Source organism: Engystomops pustulosus, chromosome 9 (assembly GCF_040894005.1).
Source record: "Engystomops pustulosus chromosome 9, aEngPut4.maternal, whole genome shotgun sequence".
Classification (NCBI taxonomy): Eukaryota; Metazoa; Chordata; class Amphibia; order Anura; family Leptodactylidae; genus Engystomops; species Engystomops pustulosus.
Window position 1 is genome coordinate 92,993,423 of NC_092419.1, and position 15,179 is coordinate 93,008,601.

A 15,179-nucleotide genomic window follows, 5' to 3' on the forward strand; every position below is an offset into this window, starting at 1 on the left:
AATATAAACATAATAATTATTATTATTATTTTTAACCCCTGTGTGGAGGTGACATGAGGGGGAAAAAGGCGCAATTCCTGGCCGCACAAGCCCTGATAAATGCTCCCCAATATGCTGAGTATTGTATAGATGTGTTGGCACGTCACTGGGCATGGATGGCAGGGAAGTAACGATACAAGATGGGGATAATGTCCAATCAGCCTCCATGATTAGAAAACTGACTGCAACATTTCAGATATAACAAAGGTGTCTGAGAGTAAAACTGTTCTGGTTGCTCACGGAAACCAATCAGCACTCAGCTTTCATTTTGCAACAGCAGTTTATAAACTGAGAGCTGAGCTCTGATTGGTTGCCATGGGGAACTGAAAACGTATTCTGTCACGCACTTCTGAGACATGTCTTTATTTTAAAGTTATTTATTAGTAACTTCTTCACTGAAAAGCTTGATATCAAAATAATGCAGCGGTCATATCCCCTCAGCATCATAGCCCCTGCTGCCTGAAACCATCAGAAGGAAACTATCACCTAAAACTGACCAATTAGAGACAAGATGACGAAGCCCTGCCCACTTGAAATTGACCAATCAAGAGGAAGATTATGCTGAAACTGACCAATCAGGAGCAGTGTTATACAACTGTGCCCAATGGAATTGTCTTGGTTATGATGTCACAACCACCTGGAGCCAAAGAATTGTAAACAAGATTGTGCGGCCATATTTCCCCCACAGCAACCAATCAAGAGCCAGATGGTACAAGCCTGCCATCCAATTTGGGGAAAAACTCCAGCGCACAGCCAGTGGGGACCGACCAGCCAGAGGTGCTGCGACCATAGGACGTCTACAGGAGCCACATGAGACCAGAAAAGGACAGAGAAGACATCAACTAAAGAGGAAGAATAATTCACAGGTCACTTATATGTTTTATCCATTGTAAATAGGATGTTCTATGTTGTGAGGAGCCATTAGATGGGGGGATTATGGGGGGACATTGCTGCTACATACTGTATGGGGGACACAGCCGCTGCCAATGGGGGAGGGGAGGGTAAGAACACAGTCCCATTGCCATAGGTGATAGTGTCTTAGTGCTAGTAGGGATCAGTGGGTATGGGCACAGTGCTGCTAAAAGCAATATAGGAGTGGGGAGCCACTACAAGTGGGAGTGGGTGAGGGCACATTGCTGCTGCCAAAGTGGCGGGTATGGCTATGAATACAGTGCTGAGGCCTAGTAGAAAAGGTGCCATTCAGGGGCGGACGGGAGGGCCTAGGGCCCACTAGTTAAATAGATTCTGGGGGCCCACCTACTGCTACATGGAAATGTTACCTGTATATTCTAAGGCTATGTTCATAGATTGCGTTTTCATTGCGTTTTGAAAGGCACATAACATCCGTCAGGTAAAATAGATCCCAAATCACATCAGTATTAATAAGTAATAAAGAAAATATCACGTTTTTATTTACAACCAGAGTGTCCGTGGAGCTGGATTATTTGTATTAATGTATAGTAAAAAGTGTTTTGAGAAGTGTTTATGCAATGCAATGCAAACACATAGGGACAGATTTACTTACCCGGTCCATTCGCGATCCAGCGGCGCGTTCTCTGCGCTGGATTCGGGTCCAGCCGGAATTTATTAAGGCAGTTCCTCCGATGTCCACCATGCGCTGAAGAGCATCATAACGCACTGGAATACCCCAAGCCGGGCTGAGTGAAGGTAAGTGCAAGCTCCACGACATATTTTTTGTTTTAAATGCGGCGGTTTTCCCGAATCCGACGGGTTTTCGTTCGGCCACGCCCCCCGATTTTCGTTGCGTGCATGTCAGCGCCGATGCACCACAATCCAATCGCGTGCGCCATAATCCCGGGGCAATTCAGGGGAAATCGGCGCAAATCGGAAATATTCGGGTAACGCGTCGGGAAAACGCGAATCGGGCCCTTAGTAAATGACCCGCAGTATGTGAACGCAGCTTAAAACCATGTGCACAAGATGTGATTGAATTGTGATTTAAAATGCATTTTAGGGGGTTTGATCGCTTCTCACAGCTCCCCTCTCCATAGAAAACTGAATAGCCAGGTCATGGTGCAGTGAGACACAGTGGGGCTCATTTACTAAGGGTCTGTGGTCCGCACTACCCGCGATTTCTGATGTGCGCTGTATTTGGAAGGGGTTTTTGGCGCACGCAATCGGATTTTGATGCATTGCCGCCGACTTTCACGCGGATTCGGACAACGCACAGGATTTAACATTCAAAATTGTGTTGCAAGCCATGTACTTACATTCACCGGGAAGAAGATGGTGAACTCTGGCGGCCCTGAGTGGGGAAGCGACAGATGTAGCATATCGGACACACGATCTTCGTGAATCGTGGCAGCTCCGAATCCTCGTCGAACAATGCACCGCGAGGATCGCGACGGGACAGGTAAGTAAATTTGCCCCCATGTACTTACTGCACGGTGGTGATTGGGTGCCCTAGATCTCTATGGGGGTCCTGATCTGGCCACAAATTGTAGATCCAGGTAAGGGCCCCCTTTATGGATGTGTGAATGAGGCCAAAGGGTGAAAAGGGAAAAGCTAACTTACCTGTTTTATATTGAGGCCGAGACGTTGATGTGTTTTCACAGATTATTACAAGACCTGCACAAGACCTTCAAGACCCTCTTCATCCCTGAAAACCTGCACATGACATTCTCGGCTCCACGCATCACCGCAGAACTGCAAACCTGAACCTGATCCGCGTAAGACCTTCAAGACTCCCCTCATCATTGAAGACCTGCACAAGACCTTCAAGACTCCCCTCATCACTGAAGACCTGCACAAAACCTTCTAGACTCCCCTCATCACTGAAGACCTGCAAACCTGATCCTCAGAAAATTCAACGCTCCTGAAGCCAGACTCCAGAACTTCTGCAGTGGACCCAAAGGAAAGCAAGGACTCCACAACGATGAAAAAGAATTACATGAGTATTTTTAGAGATTACCCTACTCAAATCATGCCCTGTCAGCAAGGTGCCACCTCCACCATGAATATGAGCTGAAACCCAACTCATCAGAACCACAATACGTGGCACTTGAAGGTGCAGATAGTTTGCACTGTACTTTAAAAGGGTTGTCCACTTTGAAGGAAATCCACCACTCAGGCAGACACGATTTACACTAAATACACTTACTGGTCGGCCTTTTCTAATGCACTCCAGATTATATCTTGATTAGTCCCGAAACACCTTTATTAGCCGGAAAAAAATAGATTTTTAAAAATATGCTAATTAGTGACGGGCGCTCCTGTGGACATCACACAAGTGACCTGGCACTCTATCAGTTGCTAATTATGCACGCCTACTGCATGTTATCATATCTACTAATGCCACTCCCCGAGAGCCAGTGACGTTACCCTGCGCTCGGGAAGTTTTGTGATGACACGGCTGCTGCTTAACAGGGATTAGGACTGCGCATGTGGGAGGCTTCCCTAGAGCTGGGGGACATTACGTCTCTCGGGGAGGTGGACAGGAGGGGGTAGACATGATATCACGCAGTACATGTGCATTATAAGGAACTAAAAGAGCTCCTGGCCACATGTGTGACATCCGCAGGAGCGTCCGGTGCTAATTATGATTAATTATTGTATGAAGTCGATTTCTTAGTACGATCAATTTTTGTGTTTCGGGACTAATAAAGATATGTCCTGGAGTGTGCAAAAAAAGGCCGACCAGTAAGTGTATTCAGTTTAACTTGTGCTAGGTATCCTTTAAGCAAATTTCAGCAAATAATTAATATTGTTTGGTTAATGAAAATATATACAATTTTCCAATATAATTTCTGTATTAGTTCTTTGTGATTTTTCAACCATGAATAATTGAAACAGAAATTATAATGGAAAATTGTATACACTTTCATTACAAAAACAATATCTATTGTATACTGAAATTTTCTTTAAGTGGACAACCCCTTTAAGTTCTCTCCCCACTAGTTTATTCCCCTTTGTCCATTTTTCTGCCCTCCATTTTCACCTCACATGAACATTTACCAGGTGATGGTGTGAGGTGGAAGAACAGGGAAAGGCAAGTAGATTTGGTCTTCAGGTATATTCAGGATGGAGGGGGCACAGCACTTGCACCTGAGAATTTCTCTATATTGGTGGTTCTATTGTTAAAAAAAAGTTTTCATTTCCTTATTGAAGTTTTCCAAATTTCAACAATGTATTATATAATGTGATACAGAACATGGTATATGCACAGTTGTGGTGAAAACAGCCTAGGGACCCTCCCCCAGCATAACCAACACACAAATTAACCAATAACAATACGGTAACACATCGCCCATACATACTAATACACATAGCGATACTGACCAATGACATGTTCTCAATTTAGAATGCAAAAGAAAGGAAACAAGTTCCACAGTTCAAATAACATTTTGTTATATTATGATTTCTACATTAGCTGATGGACGAGACCAAAAATCTAATATGTAGTACAGGATGGAGACAACCGTCTGCGGCTCCGGCTCGACTGCCCTTTTCTTTGAGTGGCCCCTCAATGTTGGGAAATGGGCGGAGGACATTGTCTCCATTAGAATGGGCCTCCCTGGTGCTGGACTCCTCTACCAGAGTCTTAGCGGACGGTGATATCACCAGACCCTAGACATGTAGTGGATGTGCGGTGTATATGCACTCAGGGGCGAACTATACGTACAACAACATATCAGTAACATGGGCACTTTTTTACCTGGACGTGTCCACAGCTTTTTTTTTTTTAATAAAATTTTATTAACATTTTTGGTGGCACATAGACAGTAATGCAGTACAGTATTACATCATGAGATACAGAACATGATACATGAACAGTAGTTGTGATACAAACAGCCCAGGCCAAATCCCCCTCCCTCCCCCAGCGTAACCAACAAAAGGAATAACCAATAACAATATGGCCACACATCGCCCATCCATATTCTCATGCAGATAGTGATACCATCCAATGACATGTTTTAGGCTCAGAATCCAAAAACTGGTTTTTATAAACAATTTTATCACCATTTTTGGGTGCACATAGGCAGTAATGAAGTATAGTAACACATAATGACGTACACTACATAATATATGCACATAACATTCTGATAAGCCATGAATCTTACAGTGGCTGATGGACAAGACCCAAAATCTGATATGTAGTACAGGATGGAGACAACCGTCTGCAGCTCCGGCTCGACTGCCCTTTTCTTTGAGTGGCCCCTCAATGTTGGGAAATGGGTGGAGGACATTGTCTCCATTAGAATGGGCCTCCCTGGTGCTGGACTCCTCTACCAGAGTCTTAGCGGACGGTGATATCACCAGACCCTAGACATGTAGTGGATGTGCGGTGTATATGCACTCAGGGGCGAACTATACGTACAGTAACATATCAGTAACATGGGCACTTTTTCTCGTACGCGTCCACAGCTTTTTTTTTTAATAAACAATTTTATAACCATTTTTGGTGGCACATAGACAGTAATGCAGTACAATATCACATAATGACATACAGAACATGATACATGCACAGTAGTTGTGATACAAACAGCCCAGGCCAAATCCTCCTCCCTCTCCAGCGTAACCATCAAAAGGAATAACCAATAACAATATGGCCACACACAGTATCACATAGTATCACTAATTCTATTAGGGTGGTGACACACATGGCGCTTTTAGGCCGTTTTTGGGCCGTTTTTAGTTTTTAGTTTTCAGATCGTAAAAAAGACGCATGCGTTTTTTGACCAGTTGGAATTAAGATAATTGGTCAAACCGCATGCGTTTTTTACCATCTAAAAACGGCCCAAAAACGCCATGTGTGTCACCACCCTTAGTATCTGAATGGGCTGACAGCTTATCTAATCATCCCAGTCTATTCTCCATCATGACTCCTCTACGTCCTATGGGCAAGATGTAGATGCCACAACCCGTGGATGTGTCCACAGTTTCCATAATATTCTGATAAATTATTAATTTGGATAAATGAATAAGTAAAATTGAACCACCAGACTGATAGATTTTGATAATATGGTGATATTTTATCCCTGAACCCTAATGTGATTTGAGTGCCGGTAATCTCCGAACAATGCTGTGGAATGTTGTCCTCCTATAAGTAATAACCAATGTGAGTCAACGAGGGTTGGACCTTGATTGTTATTGACTTGCAATGTTATGAGATTGTTAAATGAATGATCATATATTGTGAAAAATAAAACTCCATTTCCTTGTATCTGATATCTGTTTGTACACACTTAATGCTTCTAGTACTAATGCAGTCATTGTACTTACACCGCTCGCATATAGAGGCTGCAGCATTAGGATGGTCAGTGGTGCAACAAGACTCCAGGGGGCCCGATGCAAAATTAGGAATGGAGCCCCATATACCTAAGCCCTTGCTGATCCTTCAACGAATTATACTTTGGAATACACAAATGTCATAAATAAACTCCAAACATATACACACATACACTCAGGGGCCTAACTACAGAGATAGCAGCCATAGCAGCTGCTATGGGGCCCACAGTGTTAAGGGGCCACACCATCCAGCCTGACACACTAAAGAATGAAGGATGTGCACCATTATATACATACTGGGGCAGATTTATCAAGCAGTCTGAAAGTCAGAATATTTCCAGTTGCCCATGGCAACCAATCACAGCTCAGCTTTCATTTCACCAGTGCTCATGAATATTTTAAAGGGGAGCTGTGATTGGTTGCCATGGGCAATTGGAAATATTCTGACTTTCAGACTGCTTGATAAATCTGCCCCACTATGTTGCACATTGTACAGCATAATGGGGCACATTTACCAAGAACATTGCAAGCTGCACTATGTGCAGTGTGCAGAGGGCATCAGATTCATGTATTGTGTCGCCCATTCTTCATAAATCTGGTGCCCCCTGCACTACCCCAACAGAGTGCACCAGCTTTATTTTTGGTCCACCTTCAACATGGGGCATGCGCCCATTTCAGTGACAAAATTTGTGTCGTATGAGGAATAGTGCCGCCAGGATGAACAAATGATTTGTTTGACACATGTGTGGCGCTGACACTTCTTAAATATCTGTGCAAGCAGTTTACACATGAAAGAAGATATCACCAAATTATTGAACAGTGCAAAAACTAACTCAATCAGAAATCACTTTAATATTATAGTATATTGAAACCTGATAAAATCACATAATATAAAAGACAATAGTGAGTAAGACCATAATGGATTAAATAAGCGTGTGTCCAAAATCACGGCCACCGAGGGTCTAAAGGTAGGTTATATAATAGTAAATTCATTTAGACTTGCAGACTGGACAATAGCAACAGTCAAAGGGTAAATAAAACACATATATAACCCAAGATTACAAGCAGGATTAACCCCTTAAGGACGCAGGGTTTTTTTTGCTCATTTCTCGCTCTCCACCTTCAAAAATCCATAACTTTTTTTTTGTGCGTAAAAAATTTTACTTCTCCGTCACATTATTTATTATTCCATGCCGTGTCCTGGGAAGCTAGAAAAAAAATTCCAAATGTGGAAAAGTTCAAAAACAAATATGTCCGCGTTTGAGCCCTCTTCATACACCCCCCGCAGCTCTGTGCCTTACAGCTACAGCGCAGAGCGTCAAGGGGTTAAGAATAGAGATGAGCGAGCACTAAAATGCTCGGGTACTCGTTATTCGAGACGAACTTTTCCCGATGCTCGAGAGCTCGTCTCGAATAACGAGCCCCATTGAAGTCAATGGGAGACTCGAGCATTTTTCAAGGGGACCAAGGCTCTGCACAGGGAAGCTTGGCCAAACACCTGGGAACCTCAGAAAAGGATGGAAACACCACGGAAATGGACAGGAAACAGCAGGGGCAGCATGCATGGATGCCTCTGAGGCTGCTTAATCGCACCATTATGCCAAAATTATGGGCAACAGCATGGCCATGACAGAGTGACCGAATGAGGCTAGATAGCATCTAAATAATTGACCCTGACACTATAGGGGACGGCATGCAGAGGCAGCGGCAGCAGCGGAAGGCTAGAGAGTGGCATGGCGACATACCCTAAATGGACTCTGGCTTCAAACCAATGGGTGGCAGAGAGGAACCAAAGGAGGTGAGCAAGAAGCGCTCAAATAATATCGGTACATGATAAAAGTTTGCCAGTATATTTTGTGGATTACACAGCAGGGTGGCGACAAAGTTAACATGGAAGCCATGAAAACAACCCAAAATTCTGCCTGACACAGCTCGTTTGATAAGGGGACCATGTATGGAGGCAGTGAACTAGTAGTAGATTAAAGGTGCTGCAGTTAAAACTATGTTAGTTGGATCTTGGCATGGAGCTGGCGCTCCGCTGCCAGGCGAGGTTTCGCCAATCCAAGCCCCTGTCTCTAGGCTACTCCCCAAACAGCACTTCTAAGAAACTTTTGTATAAGATCAAGTGTAGTAGCGTTCTTATAAGTTTAGGATATGGCGGGTGAGGGGAATGTAAACAGATGCACAAGAAGCGCTGAAATAATATTGGTAAATGATAAAAGTTTGCCAGTATATTTTGTGGATTACACAGCAGGGTGGCGACAAAGTTAACAAGTTTGATGTGGAAGCCATGAAAACAACCCAAAATTCTGCCTGACACAGCTCGTTTGATAAGGGGACCATGTATGGAGGCAGTGAACTAGTAGTAGATTAAAGGTGCTGCAGTTAAAACTATGTTAGTTGGATCTTGGCATGGAGCTGGTGCTCCGCTGCCAGGCGAGCTTTCGCCAATCCAAGCCCCTGTCTCTAGGCTACTCCCCAAACAGCACTTCTAAGAACCTTTTGTATAAGATCAAGTGTAGTAGCGTTCCTATAAGTTTAGGATATGGCGGGTGAGGGGAATGTAAACAGATGCGCAAGAAGCGCTGAAATAATATTGGTAAATGATAAAAGTTTGCCAGTATATTTTGTGGATTACAAAGCAGGGTGGCGACAAAGTTAACAAGTTTCATGTGGAAGCCATGAAAACAACCCAAAATTCTGCCTGACACAGCTCGTTTGATAAGGGGACCATGTATGGAGGCAGTGAACTAGTAGTAGATTAAAGGTGCTGCAGATAAAACTATGTTAGTTGGATCTTGGCATGGAGCTGGCGCTCCGCTGCCAGGCGAGCTTTCGCCAATCCAAGCCCCTGTCTCTAGGCTACTCCCCAAACAGCACTTCTAAGAACCTTTTGTATAAGATCAAGTGTAGTAGCGTTCTTATAAGTTTAGGATATGGCGGGTGAGGGGAATGTAAACAGATGCGCAAGAAGCGCTGAAATAATATCGGTAAATGATAAAAGTTTGCCAGTATATTTTGTGGATTACACAGCAGGGTGGCGACAAAGTTAACAAGTTTCATGTGGAATGCCCTGTAATAGCTCTTGGGCGGTGTGCCTTTTATCGCCTAGGCTCAGCAGTTTGAGCACCGCCTGCTGTCGCTTAGCGACGGCACTGCTGCTGTGCCTAGAGCTACCGACTGATGGCGCCATGCCCACGGATGGTAATTCGGAGGAGGAGGAGGTGGAGGAGGGGTGGGAGGAGGAGGAGGTATAGTAGGCCTTTGAGACCTGGACCGAGGTAGGCCCCTCAATCCTCTGCGTCGGCAGTATATGACCAGCCCCAGGGTCAGACTCGGTCCCAGCCTGCACCAAGTTAAGTGTAGTAGCGTTCTTATAAGTTTGGGATATGGCGGGTGAGGGGAATGTAAACAGATGCGCAAGAAGCGCTGAAATAATATCCGTAAATGGTAAAAGTTTGCCAGTATATTTTGTGGGTAACACAGCAGGGTGGCGACAAAGTTAACAACTTTGATGTGGAATCCATGAAAACAACCCAAATTTCTGCCTGACACACCTCGTTTGATAAGGGGACGATGTATGGAGGCAGCTATATGGACGACTTTTGGAGGTAGCAATGGAGACAACGTGTGGAGGCTGCTATGGAGACAATTTAATTTGGATAGTGCCTGTATGTGGCAGTCCAAAAAAGTTTTCAAACCAGAGGAGCAGGTAGGTGGCCCTCCAGAAAAATGAAATAGATTGAGTGCCTGTATGTGGCAGTCCAAAAAAGTTTTCAAACCAGAGGAGCAGGTAGGTGGCCCTCCAGAAAAATGGAATAGATTGAGTGCCTGTATGTGGCAGTCCAAAAAAGTTTTCAAACCAGAGGAGCAGGTAGGTGGCCCTCCAGAAAAATGAAATAGATTGAGTGCCTGTATGTGGCAGCCCAAAAAGTTTTCAAACCAGAGGAGCAGGTAGGTGGCCCTCCAGAAAAATGGAATAGATTGAGTGCCTGTATGTGGCAGTCCAAAAAAGTTTTCAAACCAGAGGAGCAGGTAGGTGGCCCTCTGTTTCCTCTGCTTTAGTGTACAAAGAGGAGGAGAAGGAGGAAAATGAGGAGGAGGAGGAGTGCATAAATTATTCAGGTTGAGCTTCCTTCACCTGGTGGAGATTGGAAATTATGAGAAATCCAGGCTTAATTCATCTTAATAAGCGTCAGCCTGTCAGCGCTGTCAGTCGTGTACGCTTATCGGTGATGATGCCACCAGCTGCACTGAAAACCCGCTCGGACAACACGCTAGCGGCAGGGCAGGCAAGAACCTCCAAGGCGTACAGCGCCAGTTCGTGCCACATGTCCAGCTTTGAAACCCAGTAGTTGTAGGGAGCTGTGTGATCATTTAGGACGATGGTATGGTCAGCTACGTACTCCCTCACCATCTTTCTGTAAAGATCAGCACTACTCTGCCGAGACTGGGGACAGGTGACAGTGTCTTGCTGGGGTGACATAAAACTGGCAAAGGCCTTGTAAAGCGTACAAGCGCTGTCAGAAGGGAAATACTGTTTCAGCTTGTGCACCAGGGCCTGCTGGTATTCATGCATTCTCACATTCCTTTCCTCTCCAGGGATGAGAGTGGAAAGATTTTGCTTGTACCGTGGGTCCAGGAGAGTGAATACCCAGTAATCGGTGCTGGAATAAATTCTTTGAACGCGAGGGTCACGGGATAGGCAGCCTAGCATGAAATCTGCCATATGCGCCAGAGTACCAACGCGTAAGAATTCACTCCCCTCACTGGCCTGCCTGTCCATTTCCTCCTCCTCCAACTCCTCCAACTCCTCTTCTTCTGCCCATACACGCTGAACAGTGAAGTACTGAACAATGGTCCCCTCTTGTGTCTCGCCAACATTCTCCTCCTCTTCCTCCTCATCCTCCTCCACCTCCACCTCCTCCGATATGCGCTGAGAAACAGACCTAAGGGTGCTTTGGCTATCAACAAGGGAATCTTCTTCCCCCGTCTCTTGTGACGAGCGCAAAGCTTCCGACTTCATGCTGATCAGAGAGTTTTTCAACAGGCCAAGCAGCGGGATGGTGAGGCTGATGATGGCGGCATCGCCACTGACCATCTGTGTTGACTCCTCAAAGTTACTCAGCACCTGACAGATATCAGACATCCACGTCCACTCCTCATTGTAGACTTGAGGAAGCTGACTGACCTGACTACCAGTTCTGGTGGAAGTTGACATCTGGCAGTTTACAATCGCTCTGCGCTGTTGGTAAACTCTGGATAACATGGTCAGTGTTGAATTCCACCTCGTGGGCACGTCGCACAACAGTCGGTGAGTGGGCAGTTGGAGGCGGCGCTGCGCTGCCCTGAGAGTGGCAGCATCTGTGCTGGACTTCCTGAAATGCGCACAGATGCGGCGCACCTTCGTGAGCAAATCAGACAGATTGGGGTATGTCTTGAGGAAACGCTGAACTATCAGATTTAACACATGGGCCAGGCATGGCACATGTGTCAGTCTGCCGAGTTGCAGAGCCGCCACCAGGTTACGGCCGTTGTCACACACAACCATGCCTGGCTTCAGGTTCAGCGGTGCCAGCCACAGATCAGTCTGCGCCGTGATGCCCTGTAATAGTTCTTGGGCGGTGTGCCTTTTATCGCCTACGCTCAGCAGTTTGAGCACCGCCTGCTGTCGCTTAGCGACGGCACTGCTGCTGTGCCTAGAGCTAGCGACTGATGGCGCCATGCCCACGGATGGTAGTTCGGAGGAGGAGGTGGAGGAGGGGTGGGAGGAGGAGGCATAGTAGGCCTGAAAGACCTGGACCGAGGTAGGCCCCGCAATCCTCGGCGTCGGCAGTATATGACCAGCCGCAGGGTCAGACTCGGTCCCAGCCTCCACCAAGTTAACCCAATGTGCCGTCAGCGATATATAGTGGCCCTGCCCGGCAGCACTCGTCCACGTGTCCGTGGTCAGGTGGACCTTGTCAGAAACGGCGTTGGTCAGGGCACGGATGATGTTGTCTGACACGTGCTGGTGCAGGGCTGGGACGGCACATCGGGAAAAGTAGTGGCGGCTGGGGACCGAATACCGAGGGGCGGCCGCCGCCATGAGGTTGCGAAAGGCCTCGGTCTCTACTAACCTATAGGGCAGCATCTCCAGGCTAAGCAATCTGGAGATGTGGACATTAAGGGCTTGGGCGTGCGGGTGGGTTGCACTATATTTCCGTTTCCGCTCCAGCGTCTGGGGTATGGAGAGCTGAACGCTGGTGGATGCTGTGGAGGATCGTGGAGGCGACGATGGGGTTTTTGTGCCAGGGTCCTGGGCAGGGGGCTGACTATCAGCTGACACAGGGGAAGGAGCAGTGGTGTGCACGGCAGGAGGTGAACGGGCTTAGTGCCACTGAGTGGAGTGTTTAGCATTCATATGCCTGCGCATACTGGTGGTAGTTAAGCTAGTAGTGGTGGAACCCCTGCTGATCCTGGTTTGGCAAAGGTTGCACACCACAGTCCGTCGGTCATCCGGTGTTTCCTTAAAGAACCTCCAGACTTCTGAAAATCTAGCCCTGCCTCTCCGTCTGGCCCCACCACTGCCTCTTCCAACCTGTTCTGGTCGAGGACTCTCCTCCATCTCAGAAGCACTGTGTTCATCCGGCCTCTCAACCCAGCTTGGGTCTGTCACCTTATCATCCTCCGATCCCTCAGTCTGCTCCCCCCTCGGACTTCCTGCCCTGACAACAACTTCACCACTGTCTGACAACCGTGTCTCCTCATCGTCGGACACCTCTTTACACACTTCTTCCACTACGTCAAGAAGGTCATGATCACCCACAGACTGCGACTGGTGGAAAACCTGGGCATCGGAAAATTGCTCAGCAGCAACCGGACAAGTGGTTTGTGACTGTGGGAAGGGTCCAGAAAACAGTTCCTCAGAGTATGCCGGTTCAAATGCCAAATTTTCCTGGGAGGGGGCAGACTGGGGGGGGAGGAGGCTGAGGTGCAGGAGCTGGAGGAGTGCCGATTTCGGTGACATGGGTGGACTGCGTGGAAGACTGACTGGTGGACAAATTGCTCGAAGCATTGTCGGCAATCCACGACATCACCTGTTCGTACTGTTCTGGCCTCAACAGTGCTCTACCACGAGTCCCAGTAACTTCAGACATGAACCTAGGGAGTGTAGCTCTGCGGCGTTCCCCTGCTCCCTTATCAGCAGGTGGTGTCTCACCCCGCCCAGGACCACGGCCTCTGACCCCTGCAGTAGTTGGGCGCCCACGTCCCCGCCCTCGTCCTCTACCCCTAGCCCTCGGGTTAAACATTTTGAAAATGAAAGTTATAACCTTTTTTTTTACTTTTTTTTGTGTTTTTTTTGTGTTTTTTTTTTTTTGTGTTTTTTAGTTTTTAAAACCAAACGATGCTATCCTATTGCTATGGCTATTTTCTAGCCAAGTATGAAAGCACACTGCTATGCCAGATGAGATGACAATGAGTTATGAAAAAATAAACGTAAAATAAAAAATAAATGGCAGACTGTGCCTAATTGAAATCCAACCCCTAATAAATTTTCCCACTTTGGTGTTTGAGGTGGATATGTGTGTCACTAAGAGCTAAACACAACGGTAGCAAGTCCCCCTGCAAATTCCTCACAATATGGTACTAGCTGCAAATAAAAAAAAAAAAAAAGTATAACGTTATTGTAGCCCTAAGAAGGGCTGTTGGGTTCTTTTAGAATCACTCCTGCCTAACAGTAAGCTAATAAAACACCCTAACGCTTTCCCTGACCAGCAGCAGCTCTCTCCCTAGCGGCATCCAGACACAGAATGATCCGAGCAGCGCGGGCAGCGGCTAGTCTATTCCAGGGTCACCTGATCTGGCCAGCCAACCACTGCTATCGACGTGTAAGGGTACCACGTTATGCTGGGTGGAGTGCAGAGTCTCCTGGCTTGTGATTGGCTCTGTTTCTGGCCGCCAAAAAGCAAAACGGCGGGAGATGCCATTTTCTCGAGTGGGCGAAGTATTCGTCCAAGCAACGAGCAGTTTCGAGTACGCTAATGCTCGAACGAGCATCATGCTCGGACGAGTATGTTCGCTCATCTCTAGTTAAGAACTAAGAATAACATATCATAAAAGAGGACCACACGCAAATGCATCTGACACAAATGCACAAGCAAATAATTTGACACAAATTACGGGTTCTGGTGCTCTGTCCGACAGAATTGTGTTGGACGCCCCATGTTTAAGGGTGCAGCTGCCACTGGGCCCGGAGATGAAGGGGAAGGAATAGAGAATCAATTACATGCAAGCCTATAAGAGGGACCTGTAATATGCATGAACTAATAACGAGGAGATGATGAATTTAGCATGAATTAATAAAAGGGGGAGCTGAACTGTGCTTTAGTTAATTTGGGGAAATCTGAAAGCTATTTCAAATGGTTGGCCACTTGTTTTTTTGTAATGTGTAAGTATGGGAGCAGGACAGGGTCGGACTGACCCACTGGTGTGCCAGTGAAAGCCCCGGTGGGCTCCAAACCTGCTGGCTCCGCCCCCTCGTTGCGCTGACTCCGCCTCCTTCACGCACCAACTCCGCGCCCTTTTTTCTGATCGGGACTTTAACTGTGCCTGATGGAGCTGTGAGCTTTCCACATCATCATGTTGCCTCTCTGTTCCTATGTACAGCAAGTGGACAGGCGCGATATGATGACATCATCACCTGCCGGCCTGTTGTACACAGCAGCAGAGAAGAGGAGGAGCTGCTGGGAAACCTGGAAAGGTGAGGTATGTGGTGTTTGTTTTATTTTTTAACTATGTTTCAAAGTGGAGAGGGGGCCACACTATGAGGGGGGAGATAAGTGGGGACCACAAAAATATGGGGAGATAAGTGGGGGCCCCATTAAAAAAGAGGGAGATGAGAGGGGCCA

The 15,179-nt window shown here is 46.7% G+C and overlaps 1 long non-coding RNA gene across 1 annotated transcript; it reads left to right on the top strand.

Moving 5' to 3' along the window:
• Window positions 1-364: 364 nt before the first annotated feature.
• LOC140077363 (uncharacterized) lies at window positions 365-5,434 on the top strand. Its single transcript, XR_011849773.1, has 2 exons — window positions 365-905; window positions 2,616-5,434. It is a non-coding gene; the product is annotated as an uncharacterized lncRNA (long non-coding RNA).
• Window positions 5,435-15,179: the final 9,745 nt, after the last annotated feature.